Below are 26,543 nucleotides of genomic sequence, written 5' to 3'. Positions count from 1 at the left end.
TCAAGCTTGTCGTCCACCAATTCCCCCCTATATGTTCCCCACATTTGTTTTTCATTGTTAAAAAAAATCAACCCCTATAATTTTTAAACTCAATGTTAATTTCTTCATTCTTAGAAAAAAAAAAAAAAAAAAAAAACCTCACCTTTGTAAGATCAACCTAGCCTAGTTATCCTATTTAAACATTGGCTTCCTTTAATTCTGAGATCAACTTTCAAAGATCCAATTCTCATGCCATATTATATTTCCTATGAACCTAGCACCCAACTCATAATTCCTAGTACAACACTAATCTACTAACTAAATACACCACTAGGTTCCTAACATAAATTCAATATAATAAAATATATTGATCTCATCAAAAGAACACGATAGATTTCTATCCAATCAAAATTCTTCATTAACATAACCTTGGAACTTAATTGGGCTCTTTTCTCGGGAAAATGGCCCAACTAATAAGATACAAAAATACAAATTCCTTGGATTTGATCCAAAAAATATGCCCTAGATTTGTGCTCAATCTCCTTGGAATATCTATATCTCTAGGCTCACTCTTGTACTTCCTCATACCAGATGCTCTAGAGTATCACACTCCTCCTCTTGAGGCCAGTGTTTCTATATGGTGTGTCTTTTCGATCTACCTAGCCTTGCTTTTATAACTTTACATTAATATAAATCCTTAAACCTAACCCTAATATCAAATTGACTTACAATTGATATTAGATCTTGCCTCACTTGAGATCAATGACTAATATTAAAACAAAATAACTAAATTAAATTACATTACTTTTCCTAAGTTTCTTTTAGCTCAATAAAGAAACATGCTAATATGTGCTTTTTCCTAAGTTAGACTAAGGCTAAGTTTCATTAACAACTTTATCACACTTAAGAAAGTGTTCCAAGGTGAATGTGGATGACTTGTACATGCCTAGATGGAATACCTACGAAAAATTTCCTTCTTGAGCTACAATTTTCAACAAAGTTAACAAAAGGAAAAAACCAACATCCATTCTATGGAAGATATTTAATTGGAAGAGCATTATGTTTATGTTATAAAATGTTCCTAATTTTTCATGTGGACACTTCCTCCATAAGTATGAATGATGCCTTCTTTATGGGTGGAGCATCCACTCAAAATGATGAAATGTTTCAAAACTGAAACATATATTACTTCTTAAAAATATTTCAAAATTATGAGTGACTATGAAATCCTACACCCTCTCATAAGGTGACATGTGGAAAAAAATTATGGTGATCTCAACATGGTAGGGGAAAATATAACAATGCGTGCCATCACATGGTATAAGACACCTCTAAAAGGTCTACATGCTACATGTGATACATGGCATATCTCACACAAAAATGATTTCCAACGAAATACCCTATATCACACTGCAATTTTTTTTTCTCATAACATGACTTATGTTGCATTTGTAGAGAGGGAATAAGTTACATGGGTGGTTGCATTGTGACCATTTAAGGGCCTCGGATTCCTCCGCTCTTGTTTCCAAATTTAATTTGGGGGTGGAGGAGTCATCCATGGCTAAGCAAAAAAGCACTATGTTAGGGAAGATTACAATGTAGAAGGACTAGTTTAATAGGAATTAAAATACTATGATTTGTCATGGACCATACCTAGAGGCTTTGGCTTCAACGATTGTTTCTAATAAATGAAATGTAACTGCAAATATTATCTTTATTAGGCATGCCATTGACATTGTAGAGGATATTGTCCTATGAATTAATCCTATACTGTAATTGGTTTTGGATAAACAACAACAAATATTTGAACTTCTCCATGGACTATCATCATCACATGTTAAGAATGATATTGTTATCATTATCACTAATACTACAATTGAGTTAGAGAAATGTTAGAAGATTCCCCTATAATATGACAACATCTTCAATTTCGATCCATCAAATAATGATATTTGGGCACTGTTAATGCAATATTGGCACCCCTTTTCCTTTGCCAACAAACATTTGTGTAAAAATGACTTGTTTTGAAATCAAAATAATTGTCATTTTCATGTAATTGATAAATCGTGTCTTTATCTCGCCGATCATCATCATTTCATTTCTAGATTAAGACAAACTATACTAATTTAAAATAATTCATTAACTATCATAATTTAAAATACTTCATTTTAAATAAATGAAAATGTTGTGAAAATAAAAGGAAAATTAAGAGCGACAATGATGGTATGCTAGGTTAATCCACAACATGTAACAATTGGAAAAGATCCCCTTCAATGGCCTTCTTCATGACCATTAAGGGATTTATTTTTCTATTGTTTTCCAAGAAGAGCGTGAGGAGGTTTCTAGAAAAACTATTGAGCATGGAAACACCCTCTTCTCCTTGTAACAAAGGTGTGATGTTAGAGTCTCTCAAGTTCCATAAGATGATCCTAGGAGGCATTCCATATCCCGCCTCTCTGAAATTATCCTTGATTACCATTTAATATGGTTTCCATCGATTTAAGGAAGCTTGGTCGAATTCCATATCACTCAACACCACAAATTTCTTTATCATCTTCTCTGACTCTAGTTTACATTTCATGTAGCTCAAAAAAACCCTATGCCCAAATCCAATGAGAGACCAACTCAAAATCTCATTATACCCCTACTTCAAGAACACCTAACCCTAAACCTAGGAGGGAATATTTATTTTTCTTAATAAAATATCTCTAACTACTTTTCCCTCCCTAAAGGATGCACTTTTCATTTGAATTTAATTTAATTTTATTTACATTTAAATAGGAATTTTACATTTAATTTTCTAATTAACCCAAGTTCACAGTTTGGCTTCAACACGCCCCCAACACAAACCTAGCTCGTCTTGATCCAGGTGCATGAAAACATCCATGCTTAATTGTGTTGTCACTACATGATCCCAAACCACTTCTAAATGATGAATTGTAGGATGCTCCATATCCTCTGTTAATGTTCACTCTCTCCTTGTGCACCTCTTCCTCTATGGGCCTCTCAACCTCCTATGTATAAGACCCTGTGTCCTCTCTTCTTCTATGGGTGTCCCAACCTCCTCTTCTTGAAAGACCCCAGTCTCTCTCTCCTTATATACTCTACTCTATCTATAGTAGTCTAAAATTATCTCTATATTTCTCTCCCTTCATTCAGTGTTTGTGTCCACTACATATGCTCATAATATTTGCATGTTGTCACTTTCTAGTGTTGTTGGATATCTCTATTGCTATTAGGGTTTTTGGCTACAACATTGTACTCCCTGTGTTTCATGGTTTCTTTGAAAAATAGAAAAATAGAACATTATGATGCTAAAAGAAAATTGACCTATACCAAAAATTAAAATTATGGGTCCTATGTGTTCATTACTGTGGCTCCCCTAGCACAATATGTTGCAAAAATTCCTAAATACCCTTCAGTAGCTTGCAATTTTGAGTTACATTGAATTGATGAAAAATCCACCTCTCATTGGTACTGCCCTATGTCAACCCAACCCATCCACCAAACTGAGCGTATATGTCTTGAAACAGGTCACACTATTACTTGTAGTTGCATTAGAAGTTGCCATAATAGTATCCCAAGTGGCAAACATATCACCAATACATATTTAAGGTTATCCAAAAGGCACATATCTAAGATGAACTAAGAAAACAAAGACTCCATTTCTACATCCCCGCCATAAGTAGCTTCAACAACCAATTTCTTGCATATGTTCTCTACAGTTTTTTCAAAATGTCTTGCATTGGTTTTTGATTCTAACTCCACTTCTCCACACAATATTGATGTAATTAAGGTTGGGACAATTACTATCAATGATTGAGAAACACAAATTTAGACTGTAATGGTAGTGCTCCCGAATCTAAGTGTTCTTCTATGGAGTCAATGGCTTGGCTGTTGAACAATTTAAATTTTCATCTTCATAGGGTGAAATGGACACTATTGATACCCAAAAAATCTCTCCACAACCCCTTTGTCATAATTTCTTCATCAATATTAGACTTGTTAGAAAGGAAAAGGAGGTAAATATCACAAAATTCACACACAATAACACAAGATGCGGCTCTTCAATTGATCACAAAAAATTGATGATTATAATGAACCCATTGAAGGGTATTTAACCTTTCTCAACTAGCGACTCACTTAAAATTACTTTGACATGCAACCACAGACTAAATTTGACTTTACCCAGAATAAGACTTCACTCGAATTGAATAAACTTGACTCAGTTCGCTAACTCTCTAAATTTATCCAACTCTTCATGTAGGAGTAATTAGCTATCTTTAGCACTCCATCTTAATTACGAATGTTAAACAATGACATGACTCATGAAAACTCAAACATGCATGCTAGTCTATGTCTCAGTTAGGCTTACAACACCCAAGTTTCTTCTAGGAAACTTAAATACATATTTTGCTAATGGCTTAGTGAATATATCAGCCAATTGATCACTCAATTTACAAGGATAAAATTGAATATAAGGGTAAATGATATTCTAGAGGAGCATAGGATTGTTGTCTTCATAGGGACTTTAAAGGATAATATCCAACATGAGGTTCGCTTTTGGGAACCTGATTATTTGGATAAGGCATTCCAGTTGGAAAGAAAAATTGAAAGAAAAATTATGGCAACAAGAAAGCCTACAACTCACAACTATAAAGATGAAAGTTTTGTTACTCCTAGCCTCCACAACCTACAAGGTTGACACTACAACAATTGGAAGAAAAAAGAGAAAAAGGCCTTTGTTACAGTTGTGATAACAAATAAACTAAAGGTCATAAGTGTGTTGAGTATAAATTAATTTACATATATTGTGAAGAGGAGGAAGAAAAGGAACAAGAAACATCAAAAGAAGAGGATATACACCAAGAAACAACCCCAGAGAAAGAAGAAATGAATCCCACCATATCTTGTAATGCATTGGCAGGAATTACCACTCCTCAAACTCTCAAGGTAGAAGGACATATCAAGAAGAAAATGGTAATAATGTTGATTTATTCGGGTAGTATCCATAATTTTATACATTGTAAGATAGACAAGAAATTGAATTGCTTCATATATCCAACACCAGAGTGTCAAGTGATGGTTGTAAATGGAGGAACCATAAATACCAAGCTATCCATGGGAGAACGTGTATTGAATATTCCAATGCTTTTCATGTCAATGGGTGGTGCTGATGTTGTACTAGGAGTCTAATGGTTACAATCTTTGGGTACGGTAGCTTTTAATTTTCAAGTACTTTTCTTGAATTTTTTTTGGGAAGGAAAGGAAGTTGAATTAAGGGGTATCATAGGGAAACCAGGAAAGATAATCAACTCTAATGAAATGAAAAATCTTCTAAATAAATAATAACAGTGCATAATTGCACAATTATGTTCACTAGAGGTTCAAACATCGAAATCCTATATTTCTCTAGATCTCCAAAAAGTCTTGGACAATCATTCTAAGGTTCAAGTAGTGTAATATCACATCGAGCATCAACAACAAGTTCTCCAACTCTTAAAGGATAAACTCACTTTGTTGCAAAATCGAATGAAACAATAGGTAGATCAACATCACAACATAAAACGTTTTGATGTAGGTGACTAGGCTTTTTACGGCTACAACCATACAAACAAATGTCCCTCAAGCAAGCTAAGAAGGATAATAAATTATCACCAAAGTATTATTGTACTTACAAGATGTTGCAAAATATTGGTACTATGGCATAAAAATTGGAGCTTCTTGCATCTTCCTAAGTACACATAGTGTCGGCCCGATAAGTCGTTCTTGCGGACAAGACCGACCTCCCTAGTATCTAATGATATCTAGCGACAAGAAAACCAAACAAATTATATCTTTCTCTAAATATGCAATTTATAGATAAAGGCAAACAAGTGTTTTAGGCCTACCTTGGGTCCAGTGCAAGTTTGTGGAAGCCACGCTCCGTTGATCCAAATGAGCTCCCTTGTAAAGAATCTGCAAACACAAACAAGCACACACATTAAATAGCACCTGAAAAGCCAATATAATAAAGCATATTTATCATGATGATCAAGGAATTCATGAAACAAATCACATAAGACAATTTGTTGAGAAAAATGAATCTGATTGTATTAACTTTAATCAAAGAAGAACTTTACAGCCTTAGTGCCTTGATGGTGTACAAGCTCCTCCTAGGGTCCAGCAAGAATCTCCTCTACTTTGACAAGTTTCACTCTTTTCCCAATGAAGCCAAAAGGTATGTAATCTCTCATCTCAAGCTTAACTAGGAAGTCTCAATTCCAACAGCATTTACCCTAAAAAATGTTCAGCTTCTAACCTCTCTAGCAACCAGCACAATGCCTTAATTTATAGTGCAATGGATGGAAGTTACTAGGTCCACCTTCAAAGGGATAAAGCCCTCCTTCAAAGGGATAAGCTCCTCTCATCATGGGACTAGCTCCTTTAGTTTTGGGATGCATGAACCACCAAGGAGCGAACCATCCACATCAAGATTTCTTCTAGAATCATCTAGAATTAACCACAAGTGAGTTTTTAAGAATAAACTTGCACCTTTTTTACTTTCACACAGGTCCGCACCCACTCCTTTAGAGACAGCGCGGGCAGGTCCGCAGGTAACATGACCATGGGGTGCGGGACTACAGGTAACAGTAAGAGAAAGTGCGGAACTAGAGCTTTATTGATTTTTAAGGACTTTCTCTCATTTTCAAAGCTTGACATAAAGAGCTTGAGGTTTGAGACTTGCTAAGGAGGACAGTATGAATGATGATAGACCCATACTGACTGCAAATAGTCATGGTGACTATATTTTTAGTAATAGATTGCCCCCTAAAGTGCGAAGTCTGTAGTAGATTAGGATTTCATTTATCATCTAAGAAGAGTGAAGTACTTTATCATTTCGAGGATCATCTTGTGGAGAGCCCGGTTGGAACCTGTAAAAACATTCAATGCAAAATATATATATGAGATCATATCATTGCTGAGGTAGAAATTCCCATACTCAGATCAAAACTAACTAGAAAACTAACTACTGCTCTGATATAGGAATGATCTTGTAATACATCACAAGTATAGACACATGTAGACACAGTATGGACGCAGCCATCTGTTTATGAATAGTCCACTATATAATGAATACAAAATTCCTCGCAGCCTGGATGGTGGAAACTAGATCCAGGGTCTTGATTTCTACTTCCCGAAATAGTACGATTCTATCCATGTGAATGAATGTGTTGAAGTCGAACATGGTAGAAACCACTTGATTACTAGTCAATGATGTAAATTGTTAACAAGTGTGAGAGAAACCACCAGTAATGTCAATGGCTCTCAAAGTACTCAGTACACTCCATGAGATGTGAATAGATGTGTTGATATCGAACATGTCACGGAATCCTTTGATCGAAGGTCAATGATACAACCTATTGTTGAAGGCGAGAAACCTGCCATTGAGGCATGCAGATCCCAAGGTACTGACGATTTCTAGATCATCTTTCTAGATAATGAGCTGAAGTCGATAGAAAGCGATCCGTCGTAGGCAAGCCCACAACACGAAATCACAGATCAAGTTTGAAGAAATTTAGTTGCAAGGACTGACTCAGGGATGGTCAAGATGGATGACAGATATTTTGTAGATGAATGGTTTATTTGCACTGACCTCTTGAACACATAACGACACAGCAGATGGTTTGGTGACAAGTGACCTAAAGTTAATACCCAGAAACCGGCTGAAGACTTTCAATATGGTTTGATCAACTGTTAGGCAAAGGATTTCCCAACCCAGGTGAATAAAAAGTGTCGTGTTCAAGAGTGGTTACAAAGTGTGAAAACAGGCTCACTTTTCTCTCTTTTCCCCCACCATTTCTAGCAAGTACCTCTTTAGTTTAAATTTGAATCCTAAGAAGGAGTGGTCCGTTCCTGTTTGTAATTGAACATGTCCTTTACTGTTAAATTTTAACAAGTCCAGTATAGGAGAAACTCGACGTTTTTCAATTTTAGAGAGTCTGAAAAAACTTAAGAAAACTCCATGGTTTTCCTTTTTCGTAAATTTGTGTCTCCCAAGCCCGAAAAAGTATAAAATAATACTTGAGAGAACCGCTTGACCATTACGATCAAGGAGTACTTTTCATAATTAGTGGTCCTGATCTGAAAAAGTAAAAAAGCGATCAAGGACACATCATTTTATTACCAGTATCGAACTTGAAACGACAAAATTCCAGTAATCTTTTCATGTTTTTACGGTTAGAAAAGAGTTGTAAGTGGACTGTCTTTTTAGTTCCATTTTAACGAGCTTAAAGAGAAATACTCGGCAATCTTTTCATATTTTAGGAGTCAAAAAGAGCTTAAAGGTGACTATAATGTTTTTTGTCGAAAATGACCAATTTTTCCTGAAAAATCCGTTATCCTGCACAAAAACTCAAACATTACTCATACCTGTTTCAAATAGATAAAAATTCTTCAAAAGTTACCTCTTTAAAATGAAAAATAAACAAATTAAAAACTCATTTATTCAAAAAATATTATAAAAAGGGCTTTTGTAAATTCATTTTTACCGTTTGACTTTAGAGTGAGAAAAGAGAGCTTTTGGTCAGAAACTTCCCGTGAATATTGCGGAAAATCCGTCTGTTGGAATCGAACACTGTCTCCTCCAGGTAATCCAAAACATCTTACTCTTTCATTTCATCTGTTTGAAAATTGTTTTTAGGGCTTTATTTTTTTTTAGGAAATTTCTAGGTTAAAAACCCGAGCGCGGGGGTCCGCAGGCATAGCATAGGAAACCTGCGGACCCCGAATTTTTTGTAAAAGGAAAAGAGTCAGGGGTATGCACCTGCTGTGAAGGCAGAGTGCGGACCTACGCACTGTCTCTAATAGAGAGGGTGTGGTCCCCGCAGCAAAGGTTTTTAAACCTAAATTTTTCAAATTCCAACCAAAAATTTTGATTTTAAATATTCTAATCCGCCTTTCTACTAAATGTAGGGTATACATCATGCTTGATTGGCGGGAACGGGAGCACGAGGATGTGATCTCTCCGCGATTAATCATCAACCTTTGATTGATGCATTGAAGGCATGTTGTTTATACAAATTCTGGGCCATACCTGGCATGAGGGCCCAGGTGGACTTTTTGCAGTGGCTGGTAGACAGATGGAATATACAGGACCAGTGCTTCTTTATTGGTGGCCACCAGCTCAAAATGGAGCCGAAAGACATTTACTTTTTGACTATTTTGCCTAAGAGAGGTGAACATTTGACTCTATTCGGGACTAGGCCAGGTGGCCAGTTTGTCGATAGCCTCTGGCTAGAGTTTTGTAATGACCAAACTAGAGACAAAGGGATAGATATCAAAACCATATCCCATCCTGAGCTCAAAGTGATTGCATTTACTGTTACCAGGCTCTGCAGAAGTCCAGCACTACATATAGCCACTGGATCCCAAATGCGGATGGCAGTAGACTGCTTTCGAGGCACCATCTTCAACTGGTGCGAGGCTGTGTTGGCTAATATAAAAGGCCAACTGACTAGAGCAAAAACAGACAACTGAAGACCTTTGGATATGGTGCTTTTGTTGTGAGCTTTGGTCTGGAGAGGGTCCCAATGTTGGTACCACAACATCTTACTGTTGGAGCTGGAATTCCTCGAGAGCCCAAACTGATGCATTGGGTTGCAGTTATGGCCCATCATCCTAAGGAGGGAACAGAAGTCGTTTGATTTAATCCTGAGTATTTTCATTGGTTGGAGAACCAAGTATTTGCCATTAAGGATTTCCCTTATGCTGGGGTAGATTATCATGGTGACCTAGACATGGCTCTTCCACCAGGAGAGCAATGGGATGACTCAGGTAAAATCATTTTCAACATTTCCTAATTTATTTATTTTTTTGTTTTTATCTCGTCCCAAAATTGATAGTAAAAGTTTCAAATGCAGATGTAGGTCCATGGCGACTAGCCACTCTCCGACCCTTTGAAAGGAAACAGCCAGCTGCAGCAACACCAGCCCCACAGGACGAATCTACAGAGACCTTGGCCGAATTGGAGAGTCATCTAGAGCGTTTGACAGCAGACATTCCAGAGACCAGCATAGATGACATTCCTCTTAGGCTACAGCGCTATGTGATTGGGGTCTCGGGACCTTTCAGGAGGTTCCTTTGTAGGGTGGCCCGTACAGTGGTTTCTTATCGTGATCATCACCAGTGATAGGATGATCGCCTATTGTAGACTCATATGACATTTTTTTTCTTTTTGTACTATCATTTTTGCCGATCATAAGGTGTTTTTCAACCTATGATCGAAGACGATGTATATTTGACACACTTCTATGCTATACTATATCACTATTACCGGCTTAACTTGTAAAACATGTTATGGAATGTTTTTAAATTTACTTGTATGATTATTGCAAATGTCTACTTAACATTCGAGAAGCAATTGCATCTGCTAATGTATTTGAATATCTTGGAATATGCTGATATTCAATATAGTCAAATTCACGTTCCAAGAGACGAACTCTAAAAAACAATCTCAATAACACTGGATTTCTAATGGCATATACTCTATTAAGCTGTAATACAATGAGTTCAGAATCTAACCTCACTATCAAACTCCGAATCCCAAATGAGATAGATTCAGATAGTAATTCAATCACTGCACTATGCTCGGCAATGTTTTTCATTGTTTGACCAGGCTTACCCCATGCATAGATACCAACTCGTCAGAGGGCGAATAGATAACCCAAGCTGCGGAAGAAATGTTTTGTGTATTACGACAAGCACCATCAGCAAAACCAATGTATGTTTGGAGAGGTGTCGACATCTGCAATATCAAGAGTAAAATCAAGATAAGCAGGAATAATGACAAAAAACACTCTCTAAGCTAAGCACACTTTTTAATCTAAAACACACCAGCTAGAAAGAAAACTAACCTAACTAAAAATATCCACACCCAGATTTAAGCATAATACCTCTTCAGGTAAAGACCATTTCTGGGTTTACCTAAAGAGAACCCGTCAAAGTCTACCAATTCATAGGCCCCTTTTGCCAGCTTTCGCTTAACAACATAAGGACCATGCCACATGGGTACGAATTTTCCAGCACCTAATTTATCATTTGCTTGATCGTACAATAAGACTAGGTCTCCTTCCAAAAAATTACGAGGGGTAACATTTCGATCATACTGAGCTTTAATATGTTTGGCATGAGTTTCGATTGCTAATGCACCATCACGTCGACTCTCATCTAGCTGAGCCAAGTACAGCAAATGTTTTTCCTCTTCGGAAGTGGCTGGAAGTAATTCGATGGCCATTTGCAATGACGGGATTTCGCATTCAAATGGTAACACAGCTTCCAGACCATAAACTAGTTGGAAAGGAGTGAAACCAGTTGATGTTTTTACTGAGGTTCGATACGCCCAAAACACTGAAAATAGCATGTTATGCCAATTCGACCTATGAATCCCAATGATTCGTCGGATCATGATGACTAGAACTTTGTTGATGGCTTCAACCAGACCATTAGCCTGTGGATAATATGGAGTTGAACTATCGTGACGCAAGCCAAGTTGGTCTGTAAGTTCAGTCATCATAATATTTCGAAAATGACGCCCATGATCAGTGATAATCGCTTGTGGAACACCAAACCTAGCAATTATATGATTGAACACGAAAATCCCAGCAGTTTTGTCGTCTGCCTCAAATGTAGTCATCGCCTTGGCCCACTTGGTAAAATAATCTACCGCAAGGATGATATACGCATGCCCCCCAGCCAAGTGAGGCTTACATGTAATAAAATCAATACCCCATTTCGCAAAAGGACCAATGGAAATTATAGGGTGGAGAGGAGCAGGTGGAGTGCGCATCTTTCGATCAAACATTTAGCAGTTGTGGCATTTTCGGACCACGTTAATACAATCTTTAAACAAAGATGGCCAGAAATAGCCAGCGCGCAATATCTTTTGGGTTGTGGCAAACCCAGACATATGACCACCACACGCTCCAGAGTGACAGTCATTTAGAACCCTTTCAGCTTCCTCATGAGTTAAACAACGTCAGAAAACAGAGTCTGCCCCATGATGATAAAGTGTATCTCCAATGATATTGAATTGTTGGGACTGGAATCGTATTTTTCGATGTTCTGATCTTGAAATTTCTGGCCGAAAGGATTGGGTCTGGAGATAAACGATGATATCTCCATACCATGGATCTAAAGTGCTGATTAGAAACAAGGATTCGTCTGCAATGGACTCCTCCGCCACAATTTCCGTGTCAGCACGCGGGAAGTCACACATCAACTCCGCAAAAACTAAAGATTTCTTTGACTTAAACTTTTCAATTCCAACTCGAACTCCTGCAGGATCACAATCAATTTGGAGTACTTTCCCGCTAGCAATTGTTTGGTCAAAATATAGATCATAGGGTTGCAATCAGAAATTACTATAGTTTTGCGTAGTAAAATGTAATGACAAAAACGTTGGACAGCTTGAACAGCTGCCAAAGCGAATTTCTCCACATGTGAATATTTTAGCTCAGTTGGATTTAAAGTTCGACTAAGGTAATATATCACATGTTCACTACCGAATTCATCTTCTTCAGTGGGGTCGCCATTTTGTCGGCCGGATAAGTCGTTCTTGCAGACAAGACCGACCTCCCTAGTATCTAATGATATCTAGCAACAAGCAAACCAAACAAATTTTATCTTTCTCTAAATATGCAATTTATAGATAAAGTCAAACAAGTGTTTTAGGTCTACCTTGGGTCCAGTGCAAGTTTGTGGAAGCCACGATCCATTGATCCAAATGAGCTCCCTTGTAAAGAATCTGCAAACACAAATAAGCACACACATTAAATAGCACCTGAAAAGCCAATATAATAAATCATATTTATCATGATGATCAATGAATTCATGAAACAAATCACATAAGACAATTTGTTGAGAAAAATGAATCTGATTGTATTAACTTTAATTAAAGAAGAACTTTACAACCTTAGTGCCTTAATGTTTTACAAGCTCCTCCCAGGGTCCAGCAAGAATCTCCTCTACTTTGACAAGTTTCACTCTCTTCCCAATGAAGCCAAAAGGTATGTAATCTCTCCTCTCAAGCTTAACTAGGAAGTCTCAATTCCAACAGCATTTACCCTAAAAAATGTTCAGCTTCTAACCTCTCTAGCAACTAGCCCAATGCCTTAATTTATAGTGCAATGGAGGGAAGTTACTAGGTCCACCTTCAAAGGGATAAAGCCCTCCTTTAAAGGGATAAGCTCCTCTCATCAAGGGATTAGCTCCTTTAGTTTTGGGATGCATGAACCACCTAGGAGCGAACCATCCACGTCAATATTTCTTCTAGAATCATCTAGAATTAACCACAAGTGAGTTTTTAAGAATAAACTTGCGCCTTTTTGACTTTCATATGGGTCCGCACCCACTCCTTTAGAGACAGAGTGGGTAGGTCTGTAGGTAACAGTAAGAGAAAGTGCGGAACCAGAGATTTATTGATTTTTAAGGAATTTCTCTCATTTTCAAAGCTTGACATGAAGAGCTTGAGGTTTGAGACTTGCTAAGGAGGACAGTATGAATGATGATAGACCCATACTGACTGCAAATAGTCATGGTGACAATATTTTGTGTAAGACACAGTTTTCCATGTTTCATGCCTAAAGAAGGTTATAAGTGACAAGCTCCCAGTTCAAATAATATTGCCAGAACTTGTTGAGGAAGGAAAAAACATATTGGAACCTAAATCAGTCACGAAAACAAGAACTCAGTAGCTATAAAATTGATCAATTTCAAAGTATCTCATCAAGTGGAGAAACTTACCTGCTAAAGATTCCACATGGGAGGATGAGAATTTTATACAGAAGCATCCATAACTACTCAAGCGTTTAGGAAAACACCTTTTTTAAGGGGAGGGGAATGATTGGTCGCTATAATACTAGTGTATTCCCTCATTGTTATTTTCGGTGTAGCCCCCTTATTATTATTGTTGTGCCCATTTAGTCCCCATATTGTTATTATTGTGCCCCATAAAAGCCCATTATTGTTATTGTTGACCCCTTACATTATTATTGTTATGTCTGCTTTGATTATATTGTGACCCCTTAGACTCCTATATATAGAAAGGAAATTTTGTCATTTGAATCATCCAATAATTGTTCATTTTTGTAATGTAAAGGAGGTTTCCCCCTCGAAGAGGCTAATTTTGAAGTTGTTGATCTATCTCTTCTTCTATTTTGTGAGTTGACTGCATAACACTATCATCCAAATTGCCTACAAAATCACTATATGTATATCCAATCAAATCCTTCTTCTCTATGATTGCATACATTATACCACAATCTGTAGCTCCTTGATCCAAACTTCACTAGGAACACAAGAAATTACATATATAACCATAAATATAGAAATGCAGCATAAATAAAACTTCATTTCATTAATATCAGAATACTCAAATATGCTTACAAATAGAATGGAAATAAACTAGCTCGGACGATGGTAGCTTATCTTTGAGAAGAGATGTGGTAGCTACATGCTTTTGAACTATGTTAAAATGAGGCTCAAAGGCATATTTATTATTGATAAATAATGGAAAACCCTAAACATACAAAAACATAACCCTAGTAGATGAAGCACCAAAAATTATGGGCCCTGTTTCGGTAAATTGGTACATCAATTTCCTTGGGTTGTAACTTTGGCATACAATCTTTGTTTGGCTATCATAATACCTCGTTTCGAAGATCTCAAAAAGGAATCTAAAAATAATTTGGTTATTCTAATTGGGAAATTTTTGGTCTCTCTTTTTCCCTAAAAATGTCATTTAGGGCCTCAAGATGGCTCTGGAAGTTTAGGACCCGAAAAATGCCAAAAGTAGTAAACTATGCTACAATTAAGGAAACTGAAAATATGAAAGAGGAAATTCTATGGGTCCAAGTGGAAGAGGAGGATGTCCAGTAATATCCACCTAGATTTGTCCTCTTGCCCTTTGGAAGCAATGGTCCCCATTTCTTTGAGTGCCTCCGTGAGATGGGGAAACTTCTATTGAACTTGGTCCCTAGTGAGCCTCTTGCCTTGGTATAGGAGTTGGCCAGCTTTGACAACCTGATATAGTTGGATCTTTTGTTTTCTAGTGTTCTTGATATATGTGTCCATGATCTGATCAGTTGTCGCCTGTTCCATGCAATGTGGGTTTAGCTCTTTTGGTGTGAGTTGTTCTGCAACATCGGATGTGTCCAACAATGGTGGAAAGTATGACCGAAGGCGGTCTAAATTGAAACACTGAGTGTAGACCAAGGAACAATGGAATGCTAAGCTTGAAGGCATTGTCCCCTACAGCCTTGGTGATGGTGTATGGCCCATATTGGAGCCAATGAAACTTGCGATGGGGTCCAGCAACATGCTCCTTCTGCAAATGTATCCAAACTGTGTTTCCCACCCAGAACTTGTGCAACACCTGATGTTGATCATGGTGTTTCTTGTACTTAGCATTGGCTCTGTCCAATATATGATGGACCTACTTATAGATGAGTTGAATGTGCTCAATGAAGATATTCACCTTGTTGACTTCGAATTGGACATGAGACAAAACAACCTGGGTAACTGAAAATGGTATGGCCACATCAATGGGACATAATGGCTAAAATCCCGGCCCTACTTCAAAGGGGTTGTTGGCCGTTGAGGTGTGGAGAGCTCTGTTGTAGCTATTCTAGATATAGGTGATGCTTTCATCCCATGTGTGTGGGTGCTTTGAGTTGTACATGCGCAAATTGTGTATAATCATCATGTTGACGACTTCTATTTGGCCATCAGTTTGGGGATGGAAAGCCATGGAATTAGTGAGTTTGGTATTTAGCATTGACCAAAGATGTCAAAAATTAACTTAGTAATCTATTGTCCTGATCATAGACAATGGACTGTTGGATCCCAAAGTGTACCCACACTTGCTCAAAGAAGAGCTTAGGAGTGGCCTATGTTGTGACACTCTTCTTACGGAGCACCATACTAGCTATCTTACAGAATGTGTCGACGATCATGAAAATGTAGTCATTGGTGTGCTTAGTAGAAGGAAGGCCCGACATGTAATCCTTGGAGATGTATTCCCAAGGTCGATTAGGAGTAGGAACAGGAGTATATAGGCCTTGCTTCTTGATGGTTGGTTTGGAAATGGCACAAGTAGTGTAGGATTTAATGTACCTCCAAACATCGCGATGAAGGTTTGACCAATAAAAATATTTCGGTAGTACTACCACTATTTTCTCTACTCTGAAATGTCCAACGACCTAACTGTAGTGCACCTCCAAAATCATCTTGGCACGCTCACTTGAAGAAACACACACGTGTCCCAGGTGGCATAAAAGTGCATCTTGGAGGTGAAAATTTGGAACTTTCTTACCTTCTAGGAGTGTTTGGTATGTGCTACTGAATTCTAGACTGCTCTCATAAAGATGTGGCCACCCCGATGTCTCATGCCCATAGGAGTCAAGAACAATGATCAGTGCATTAACTAGTGGTTGGCTGAGGCAGTCTGCAACATTATTGGTGCTACCCTTCTTGTACTTATTTTCAAATGGAATTGTTGAAGGATTTTGGACTATTTCTAATGGCGATCATTTTGCAACTTCCCTTGTGTTTGTATGAGCTACAGGGGTCGGTTTTTTGTTTTGATGACCATTTCCTTCCACAGAATGTACTGCTTCAATTGACGACAGACCTGCATAATGGAATACATTTCTTTGTTCTAAGTGGGATACTTTCGGACTGTGTCTTAAAGTGTCTCAATGTGGTAAGAAACTAGATGCCCCTATTGAGTAAGAACTGCACCAATAACATAGTCAGAGGTATCTATCTCAATCTCAAATGGTTGTTGCAAGTTTGGTAATGTGAGCACCGATGCAGAGTAGAGGTGATGCTTGAACTCAAAAAACACCTTTTGTTGGGTTTTAGAACAAAAAAACTTTGCTTTCGCTCTGCCCTTGGTGAATTGACTTAAAGGCCAAGTGATATGAGGGAACCCCAACACGAAGCTGCGGTAGAAATTGGCAAGACCTAGAAAGTTGCGAAGCTTTATTAGAGTGGTTGGGGTTGGAAAATTTTGAATGAATTGTATCTTGGCTAGGTCCACATGCACACCGTACTCATCAATAATGTACCCAAAATATTGAACCTAGGTCATGCTAAAAGTGCATTTCTCCCAATTGGCACACATCTTGTGTTGTCACAGGGTTTAAAGGACCTATCGAATATGGTGGAGGTGCTCTTCCCAACTCTGGCTGAATATCAAGATGTCATCTAAATCCACCACCACAACTACATAGGTGAAGGGTCACAAGATGTCTTCCATTAATCTCATTAATGTTGCGGGGGCATTCGTCAACGTGAAAGGAATGACCAACCATTCGAGAAGGCCCCTCCTTGTATTTGATGGTAGTCTCCATACATCGAATGGTTTGATAGGCACCTCGTGATAAACAGACTTCAAGTCAATATTGCTATAATATTTGGCCCACTTGAGCTGGTCCAGAAGGTCATCAATCCGTGGGATTGGGTACCTATTTCGGATAATGATCTTGTTTAGCGCTTGATAGTCAATACAGAGTCATAGGTCTCGTCCTTCTTCTGTACCAATACAATCAAGTTCCCATATGGTGATGAGCTTGGCCTGATGTGCCCTTTCTGCACCAACACATGAATTTGCCTCTTAATCTCATCATTCTCCAAAATAGAGCATCGATAGATCAGTCCATTGGGTAGTGACACGCCCGGGGTCAGATCGATGGAGTGCTTGACCTGAAAATTCAGAGGTACCCTTGTAGGTAGGGCGAAAATGTTCATATCCTCCTCCACGACCATTTCCATTTGTTGCTCTTGTGTGGAGGAGCCTTGTCTGCAAGTCATGGACACAACCTTGTTCTTTCCCTAAGGGAGAATCATAAGGAAAATAAATTTCCTAGTCTGGGAAATAATCTTACTGCATTTCTTTACAGTGATCAAAGAGATTGTTATGAAACCAGCTCAAGGAAAGATAGAAAAGATAGATCAATGCCTTAGAATTCAGCCTCTTCGAGGGGGCAACCTCCTTTACATTACATAAATGAACAATTCTTGGATGATTCAAATGATAAAACCTCCTTTCTATATATAGGAGTCTAAGGAGTCACAGTATAACCCAGCCGACCTAACAATAATAATATAAAGCCACAAAAATAACAATAGAGGGATTCTATGGGGCACAGTAATAACAATATGGGGGCAATAGGGGCACAACAATATTAATAAGGGGTACAACTATAATAGTAATGGGGTAATCACTAGTATTATAGGGACCCAACATGCCCCTCTCCTTCAAAAAATTGTTGTCCTCAATGCTTGAGTAGTTCTAGATACTTCTGTGTAAAATTCTCATCCTCCCATGTGGAATCCTCAGCGGATAAGTTCTTCCACTTGATAAGATACTCTGAAATTGATCGATTTTGTAGCTGTCAAGTTCTTGTTTCTGTGACTGCTTCCAGTTCCAATATAATTTTTCCTTCCTCGTCAAGTTCTGGCAATATTGTTTGAACTGGGAGCTTGTCGCCTATAACCTTCTTTAAACATGAAACATGGAAAACTAGGTGCAATCGAGAAGCTGCAGGAAGCTCCAATTTGTATGCCATAGTACCAATGTTTTGCAACACCTTGTACGGACCATAATACTTTGGTGATAATTTATTATCCTTCTTAGCTTTCTTGAGGGACATTTGCTTATGCGGTTGTAGCTGTAGGAATACCCAATCACCTACATCAAAAATTCTTTCGCTGCGATGTTGATCTGCCTGTTATTTCATTTTATTCTGTGCCAACATGAGGTTATCCTTTAAGAGTTGGAGGACTTGTTGTTGATGTTCGATGTGATGTTCCACTGCCTGAACCTTAGAATTTTCTCTTAAATATGATGTGATGGATGGTGGTTGATACCCATAAAGTGCCATAAATGGGGTCATTTTTGTTGCTGTATGGAAGGAAGTGTTATACCACCATTCAGCCAGAGGCAACCATTTGACCCATTGTGTCTGTTTATCAGATACAAAGCAACAAAGATATCCTTCCAAGCATTTGTTTACTATCTCAGTTTGGCCATCAGATTGAGGATGATAAGATGAGCTATGAGCTAACTGAGTACCAAGACAAGAAAATAATTCTATCCAAAAATTTCCAGTGAAAATGGGATCTCTGTCACTTACAATAATATTTGGGTTTCCATGTAGCTTTTGAATTGTTTCCATAAATGCAGTAGAAACTGTACTGGCTTTAAATGGATGTGATAATGCACAAAAGTGTGCATACTTGGTAAGTCTGTCAACTACCACCATGATGACACTCTTTCCCTCAGACTTGGGTAAACCTGTGATAAAATCCATTGAAACCTCCTCCCAACGTTGGCTTGGAATGGATAAAGGTTGTAATAGACTCGGTGTCTTAATTGTTTCAACTTTATTTTGTTGGCAAACCAAACATTTTGCCACAAAATTTTGAATATTTGATTTAAGGCCATCCCAAAAAAATTCCTTCTTAAACCTGTGGTAAGTTTTTAAAAATCCTAAGTGCCCTCCTAAGGGAGAAGTGTGCAATTCCATAAGAATATTTTGTTTTAGCTGGGAATTCTTACAGAGGTATAGGCGATCTTTGTACCATAATGAATCATTTTTCCAGCTAAATGTATCAGAAGTACTGGAATCCTGTTGTAACTTTCGAATAAGTTCCCACACTTCTTCGTCATTCTTCTATTCCTCCCTTGCTTCATTTATCCAATCTGGTTGGATAATAGAAATGGTGCACAACAATGCTTCCACATCCTCATCCTTTCTTGAGAGTGCATCTGCTACCACATTTTGCTTCCCTTTTTTGTAGATGATTTCAAAGTCATAACCCAACATCTTTGTGACCCACTTTTGTTGCTCTTCAGAGGATAATCTTTGTTCTAAAAAGTATTTAAGGCTATCATGATTCGTTTTTACCTTGAAGTGTCTTCCCATTAGGTAGGGTCGCCATTTCTTAAGTGCATGGAGTATTGCCAACATTTCCTTCTCATAAATAGCTTTGTGTAAAAACTTTCCCTTGATTGGACAACTTTCAAAAGCAATGGGTCTTTCATCTTGCATTAGAACAGCACCAATTCCATTTCCTGAAGCATCACATTCCACAATAAAGGTTTTTGTGAAGTCCGGTGTAGCTAAGACCGGTGCTTGGCACATTGCCTCTTTAAGATGTTCAAAGGCCTTTGTTGCTTCCAGAGTCCATGAAAATGCATCTTTCTTCAATAATGTTGTTAGAGGTGCTGATATTCTCCCATAATTCTTGACAAACTTGCGATAATACCCTGTCAACCCAAGAAATCCTTGCAGATGCTTTATGGATGTGGGGATTTTCCATTCCTTAATGGCTTTAATTTTGCTAGGGTCTACCTTAACTCCTTCGTGAGATACAATATGACCCAGATATTCCACCTCCTGGACTCCAAAGAAACATTTGGATCTTTTTGCATATAATTGTTTCTCCTCCAATAGTTGTAACACCCTGTCAACATGTTCAACATGATCCTTCCAAGACTTGCTATAGATTAGTATATCATCAAAAAATACTAACACAAATTTTCTAAGGAATGGTTTGAAAATTGAGTTCATCAAACCTTGAAATGTTGAAGGTGCATTGGTAAGGCAAAAAGCCATGACCAAAAATTCATAATGACCCTCATGAGTTCTAAATGCTATTTTCGGAATGTCTTCAGTCTTCATTCTGATTTGATGATATCCTGAACGAAGATCCAACTTGGTGAAGTAAATTGATCCATGCAATTCATCCAGTAATTCATCAATGACAGGAATGGGAAACTTATCTTTAACAGTGAGCTTATTGAGCTCCCTATAATCTGGACACATGTGCCATGATCCATCCTTCTTGTGCACCAATACTACTGGAGCAGAGAAAGAACTTTGACTCGGTTGAATTATACCAGCCTCTAGCATTTCTGCAACAATACGTTCAATTTCTCTCTTTTGGACATAGGGATATCTGTACGGCCTGATGTTTGGAGGAACACTTCCTGGAATCAGATGAATAGCATGATCATGATCATGCATAGGTGGGAGACCTTTGGGAGTCTCAAATACCTTGGAATGATTGTCCAGGACTTTTCGGAGATCTGGAGAAATAGATGGTTCCGATGTGGAAACATCTAGCGAACATAATTGTGCAATTACACCTCTTTGTTCCTTTTTTAGAAGCTTTGTCATACCATTAGAGCTGATTATCTTTCCCGGTTTCCCTGCAATACCCCTTAATTCAACTTCCTTTCCTTCCGTAGAAAATTTGATGAAAAGTTCTTGAAAATTAAAAGCTATTGTACCCAATGATTGTAGCCATTGGACTCCTAGTACAACATCAACACCTCCCATTGGAATGGAAAGCATTGGGCTAATCAATACATATTCTCCCATGGATAGCTTGATATTATGGCACTTTCCAGAGAAATTTATTGTTCCTCCATTTGCAATCACCACTTGACACTCTGGTGTTGGATATAGGAAGCAATTCAATTCTTTTGCTACCTTACAATGAATAAAATTGTGGGTGCTTCCTGAATCAATCAACACTATTACCTTTTTCTTCTTGATTTGTCCTTATATCTTGATGGTTTGAGGAGTGGTAATTCCCGCCAATGCATTACAAGATATGGTCGGATTCATTTGTTCTTCATCTAGGCTTTGTTCCTGGGGTATATCCTCTTCTTTTGATCTTTCTTGCTCCTTTTCTTCTTCCTCTTCACAATCTATGTAGAATAATTTCTTCTCAGCTTTAGTGTATTTGCTATCACAACTGTAACAAAGCCCTTTCCTCTTTTTTCTTCCAGTTGTTGTGGTGTCAACCTTATAGGTTGTGGAAGACTAGGGGCAACAACACTTCCGTCTTTATAGTTGTGAGTGGTATGCTTCTTGGTTGCCATAATTTTGCTTTCCATTTTTCTTGCTAACCTGAATGCCTTCTCAATGTGCTCCATTATTGAACCCTTTTGTTTGAGACTTATCAATTGGCTAAAAAAAGTGTTGCTTTTTGTATCCTCATAATGTGCTATCAATTCTTCTATAAAAATTGCCCAAGTGATAAATTGTTTACGAGAGCAAAGCCATTGATACCATACAAACTGATTTGGTTCCAAATATAAAGTTGCCATACGTACCTTTTGTGTGTTTTGCACATTATTGAGATCGAAAAATTGCTCCATCTGTAATATCCATGTTGTGGGATCCTTGCCATCAAATTTCCTCATATCAATTTTTGGAATATGGTGGGTCTTTGATCCAACATTAGAGTCTATGGAATCATGATTAACATTTCTTTTGTTCTCATCATGAGTTTTCTTTAGTACCCTTTCACCATTAGTGACCATTTCTTGTAGAAACTTATTCATATTTATCTTCAATTCTTCCATCTTATCATCCATGCCATCAATTTTAGCGTCCATGCCATTCATCTTAGCTTCCATGCCATCCATCTTCGCTTCTATGCCTTTCTTTAAACAATCCATATTAGCTTCTACACCTTTCTTTAAACCATCCATCTTAGCTTCTACATCTTTCCTTAAACCATCCATCTTAGATTCTGTTGCTTTTTGTGCAAGTGACACTTGTTGCACTTGTTCTTGTAATTTTGATATATCATATAGCATTTCTTCATCTTCTTCATGAGTCATGCTAGAGCTTTCAGGTTCCTTACTAGGTGTTTGCATTTTCTTTACTTGGGGCATCAGTTACCGATAATAATGCTCTACTATGCCCTTTGAATTCCTTCAAAATAAATTTTCAAAACAAGCTTAAACAAAAATTTAAGAAAATCTACACACCTTTTTTCACTTTGTAGGAGCTCGATATTGCCTCTGATGTATCTCTGTACTTTCCAATCATCTAGTTCTAAATTTGTGACCTGCAGTAGCACTCTGTGTCATCTTTCCAATGCCACAAGTCTGACCCAAATTGGATTCTCCAAGGAAGAGTTATGCGAAATCTCCCACAGTGACTTGATTATAGACTAGTTCAGTAGAGCGAACTTGTACGACGTGCCACGAGTCACTGTTTTGACCTTTGGATCTAAGAAAAGCATACAAGAAACTACAGTCCATCCTCTTTCTGTACCTTCTTATGAAATTTCAATCTGATCCCCAGAGAGAAAGTTATGACGATTTTCCCCAGGTCACCTGTTTGGAATGTAATTCAGGAGTCTGCAAAAATACCAACTTCCTCAGATCATATCTCTGCAAATATAGCACAAAAAACTCTGAAATTCAGACCCGAGGCTCAGCGCAATTTCTTCTCAAATGGGTTTTTTTTGCAACTTCTGAAACGTCGCAGGAAAAAATTTATAGTTAAAATTCCACGATGACCTGTTTGTAGCAGCGAAACCCTAGAATCCAAAGCTCTGATACCAAATGTTATGAAACCAGCTCAAGAAAAGATAGAAAAGATATATCAACGCCTTGTAATTCAGCCTCTTCGAGGGGGCAACCTCCTTTACATTACATAAATGAACAATTCTTGGATGATTCAAATGACAAAACCTTCTTTCTATATATAGGAGTCTAAGGAGTCACAATATAACCCAGCCGACCTAACAATAATAATATAAAGCCACAAAAATAACAATAAAGGGATTCTATGGGGCACATTAATAACAATATTGGGGCAATAGGGGCACAACAATATTAATAATGGGTACAACTACAATAGTAATGGGGTAATCACTAGTTTTATAGGGACCCAATAGAGATGGCAGTAGGCGGAGCTACATTTGGTATCCTCTACAAATTATTTCCCAAAGTAATAATCATGGAGAAAGGTATGGACTCATACACAGCATGTCACTTCCACAAGTATGGTTGTACTAATAAAACATCACAAACTTCAAGAGGAACAACATCATATAGTACCTCATACGTGAAGTGCTTGATAATGTAGGGAAGGCGTCACTGCTAGCTGATGTGGAGATCTTGTCCTTGGTGAAGCCACCCGATGGTGTACAACTGTGGATGTGTTGTTGTCGGTAAGTCCAGCCGCTTCACTACCTCTTCTGAAATGAGGTTCTTTTTGCTCCCGCTATCAACAATGAACTACAACGAAGAACCTTTCACCCACATTTGTGAGTGGAAGAGGTGTCCCCCCTCCTCTGGATCTTCAGACTCATTCTTATGGATTTTGGTGGTGGCCATGGTGGCACTGGGCTCCGCATCAATAAACTTCTTCCCTTTGTCATTCCCCTTGTTGGGTTCTGACATAGAGTTGGAACATGCATCTCATTCAGAAGCCTTTAGCTCGACCACCAGTGACCGCTTGGCTCGAAACTCACTTGTGTTGTGAGTGGAGCTTTTATGGTGTTAGCAAATTATATATTGCAGAGAAATGGAACACATAAAATATTGTAAAAATATAAAAATATAAAACACATAAAACAAGAGAGACACAAATATACGTGGTTCACCCAATTTGGGCTACATCCATGGAGAAAAAACTAGTCCTTCCTTTTATATTATGTAGCGAAATGAAGAGATACAACCTACAACAGATCCACTGTAGTTCCCCCTCGCTCTCACACAATCTCCTATATTTTTCTAGTTCAGAATACACATATACATAGTCGCAATACAATTCCCTCATATATAGTGAGGGGTTTCCTTCTAGGGAAAAACCCCTAAATTAAACATAACTTCTACTCTCAAATTTCTACCTAATGAACTACTCAAATTGACAATGAAATTACAACATTTTACAAGGAAATTTTACATCTATTTTTAGCTTCACAAGATCCCCCGCCAGGGGGCACTCATAAAGAACACTGCCGCACCCCTTGGACCCCCCTTGTAGTGCAAATAACGTGTAGTGTTGCCACTACATTATGAAATGGGGTCCAATGTGGCGATACCTCTGAATAAGGAAGATAATCAGGCTCCACACCCAAAATATGGAACTCACATCATTTTCTCGTGTCCTTCTTTGTCTTCATGTTGTTGTTCTTTGCTTGCGGCTTCAACGGGTTATCTTGGGCCACCCTGCCTTAGCTCTAGCCTTTTCTCAGTGGTTTCGGGGTGCCTTTTCCTTGATTTGAATTCATAGATCCAAACTCTTGCTTCTTTTGTTTAAACTTCTGCTCAATCTTGACAGTGTATCGATATGTCCTATCGAGTGAGGATATGTCTAGGAATTCCATCTCTTTTTGGATGTGCTTGTGTAGATCACAACTGCTATGTATCTCATAATTATTTTTCCTACTCTCTAATGTGAGTCTTTTGGAGTGTCCATAAATCTTCAAATCAAACTAACTCCTTGCATAATATTTGATCTTGTAGTTGTGAGACACATGAGGCTGCCAACCAATATTTTTATTAGAGTTGGATTGACATTTGATCCTTCATCATCCTTACTTAACTTGGTAACTGTTGCAACTAGTGTAGGGGCAGGTTTACAATTTTCCATCGTGAATATTTTTAGCAAATCTTTTGCATATTTATTTTGACAGATAAAAATTCCTCTATCAGATTGCATAACTTCTATGCCAAGAAAATATTTGATAAGACCAAGATCTGTCATCTCAAAATATTTCTTCATGGCTACTTTAAATTCATCGAATTCAACATTACTAGTAAAAATCATGTCATCCACATATAAGCAAGCAATCAAAATTTGTCCATACTAATTTACATTTGTGTACAAGCTAGGCTTAATGTTGCTTCTTAAAAATACATTCTTGATCATGTAACTGTCAATTATGTTACACCGGGCTCTCGTTCTTGCTTGAGTCCATAGAGTTCTTTCTTCGACTTATAAACTTTATCTTCTTGACCTTCAACTTCATAACCTGGAGGCTGCTGAACATAGATTTCTTCTTCTAGAATTCCATTCAAGAAGGCTGATTTCACATCCATATGATATAATTTCCACTTTTTTGAGTTGTTGTGGCTAAGAATTCTCTTACAATATATAATCTAGCTATCGGAGAAGATGATTCTCCAAATTTTATTCTCGGTTATCGTGAAAACCCTTTTGGTCCAAGTCTTGCTTTAAATCTGTGAATTTCTCCTTTCTCATTCAACTTTGTCTTCTACACCCATTTTACACCAATGAGATTTTTATGCTTTGGAAAATCAACCAAATCCCATATATCATTCATTTCAATATCTTCAATTTCTTCATCCATGGATTGCACCCAATTTTCATCTCTAATTGCTTCTTCAAATGATGAAGGTTGAAAAAAAACAATGCAAAATTTGAACTAACATCCAAATCATCATAAATAACTTTTATACTTCTCATTTTTATCTTACCATTGCTCGATTCATCAATTGATTGATTGTTCGGATAATTTTGATCTGTTGATCTTCTTGAAGATCCATGTTATTCAAAAAATCTTGGAGTATATGCTGGCGTGAATCTCTTTGGTGTCTAGTCTTGTGATTATTGTTGCTTTTTGTATGCTACATCATCTTCTTCCATCAATGGCACTCTTGCATTAATTGTCTTGTCTATACTCCAATTCCATGACTTTCTTTTTTGAGCACAACATCTTCGCTAATTATGGTCTTTTTG

Source organism: Pinus tabuliformis, chromosome 2_1 (genome assembly GCF_031772625.1).
Source record: "Pinus tabuliformis cultivar Carrire ecotype Pingquan chromosome 2_1, CPIR1, whole genome shotgun sequence".
NCBI lineage: Eukaryota > Viridiplantae > Streptophyta > Pinopsida > Pinales > Pinaceae > Pinus > Pinus tabuliformis.
The sequence above is the reverse complement of the archived record's forward strand: the minus strand, read 5'-3'. Positions refer to the sequence as shown.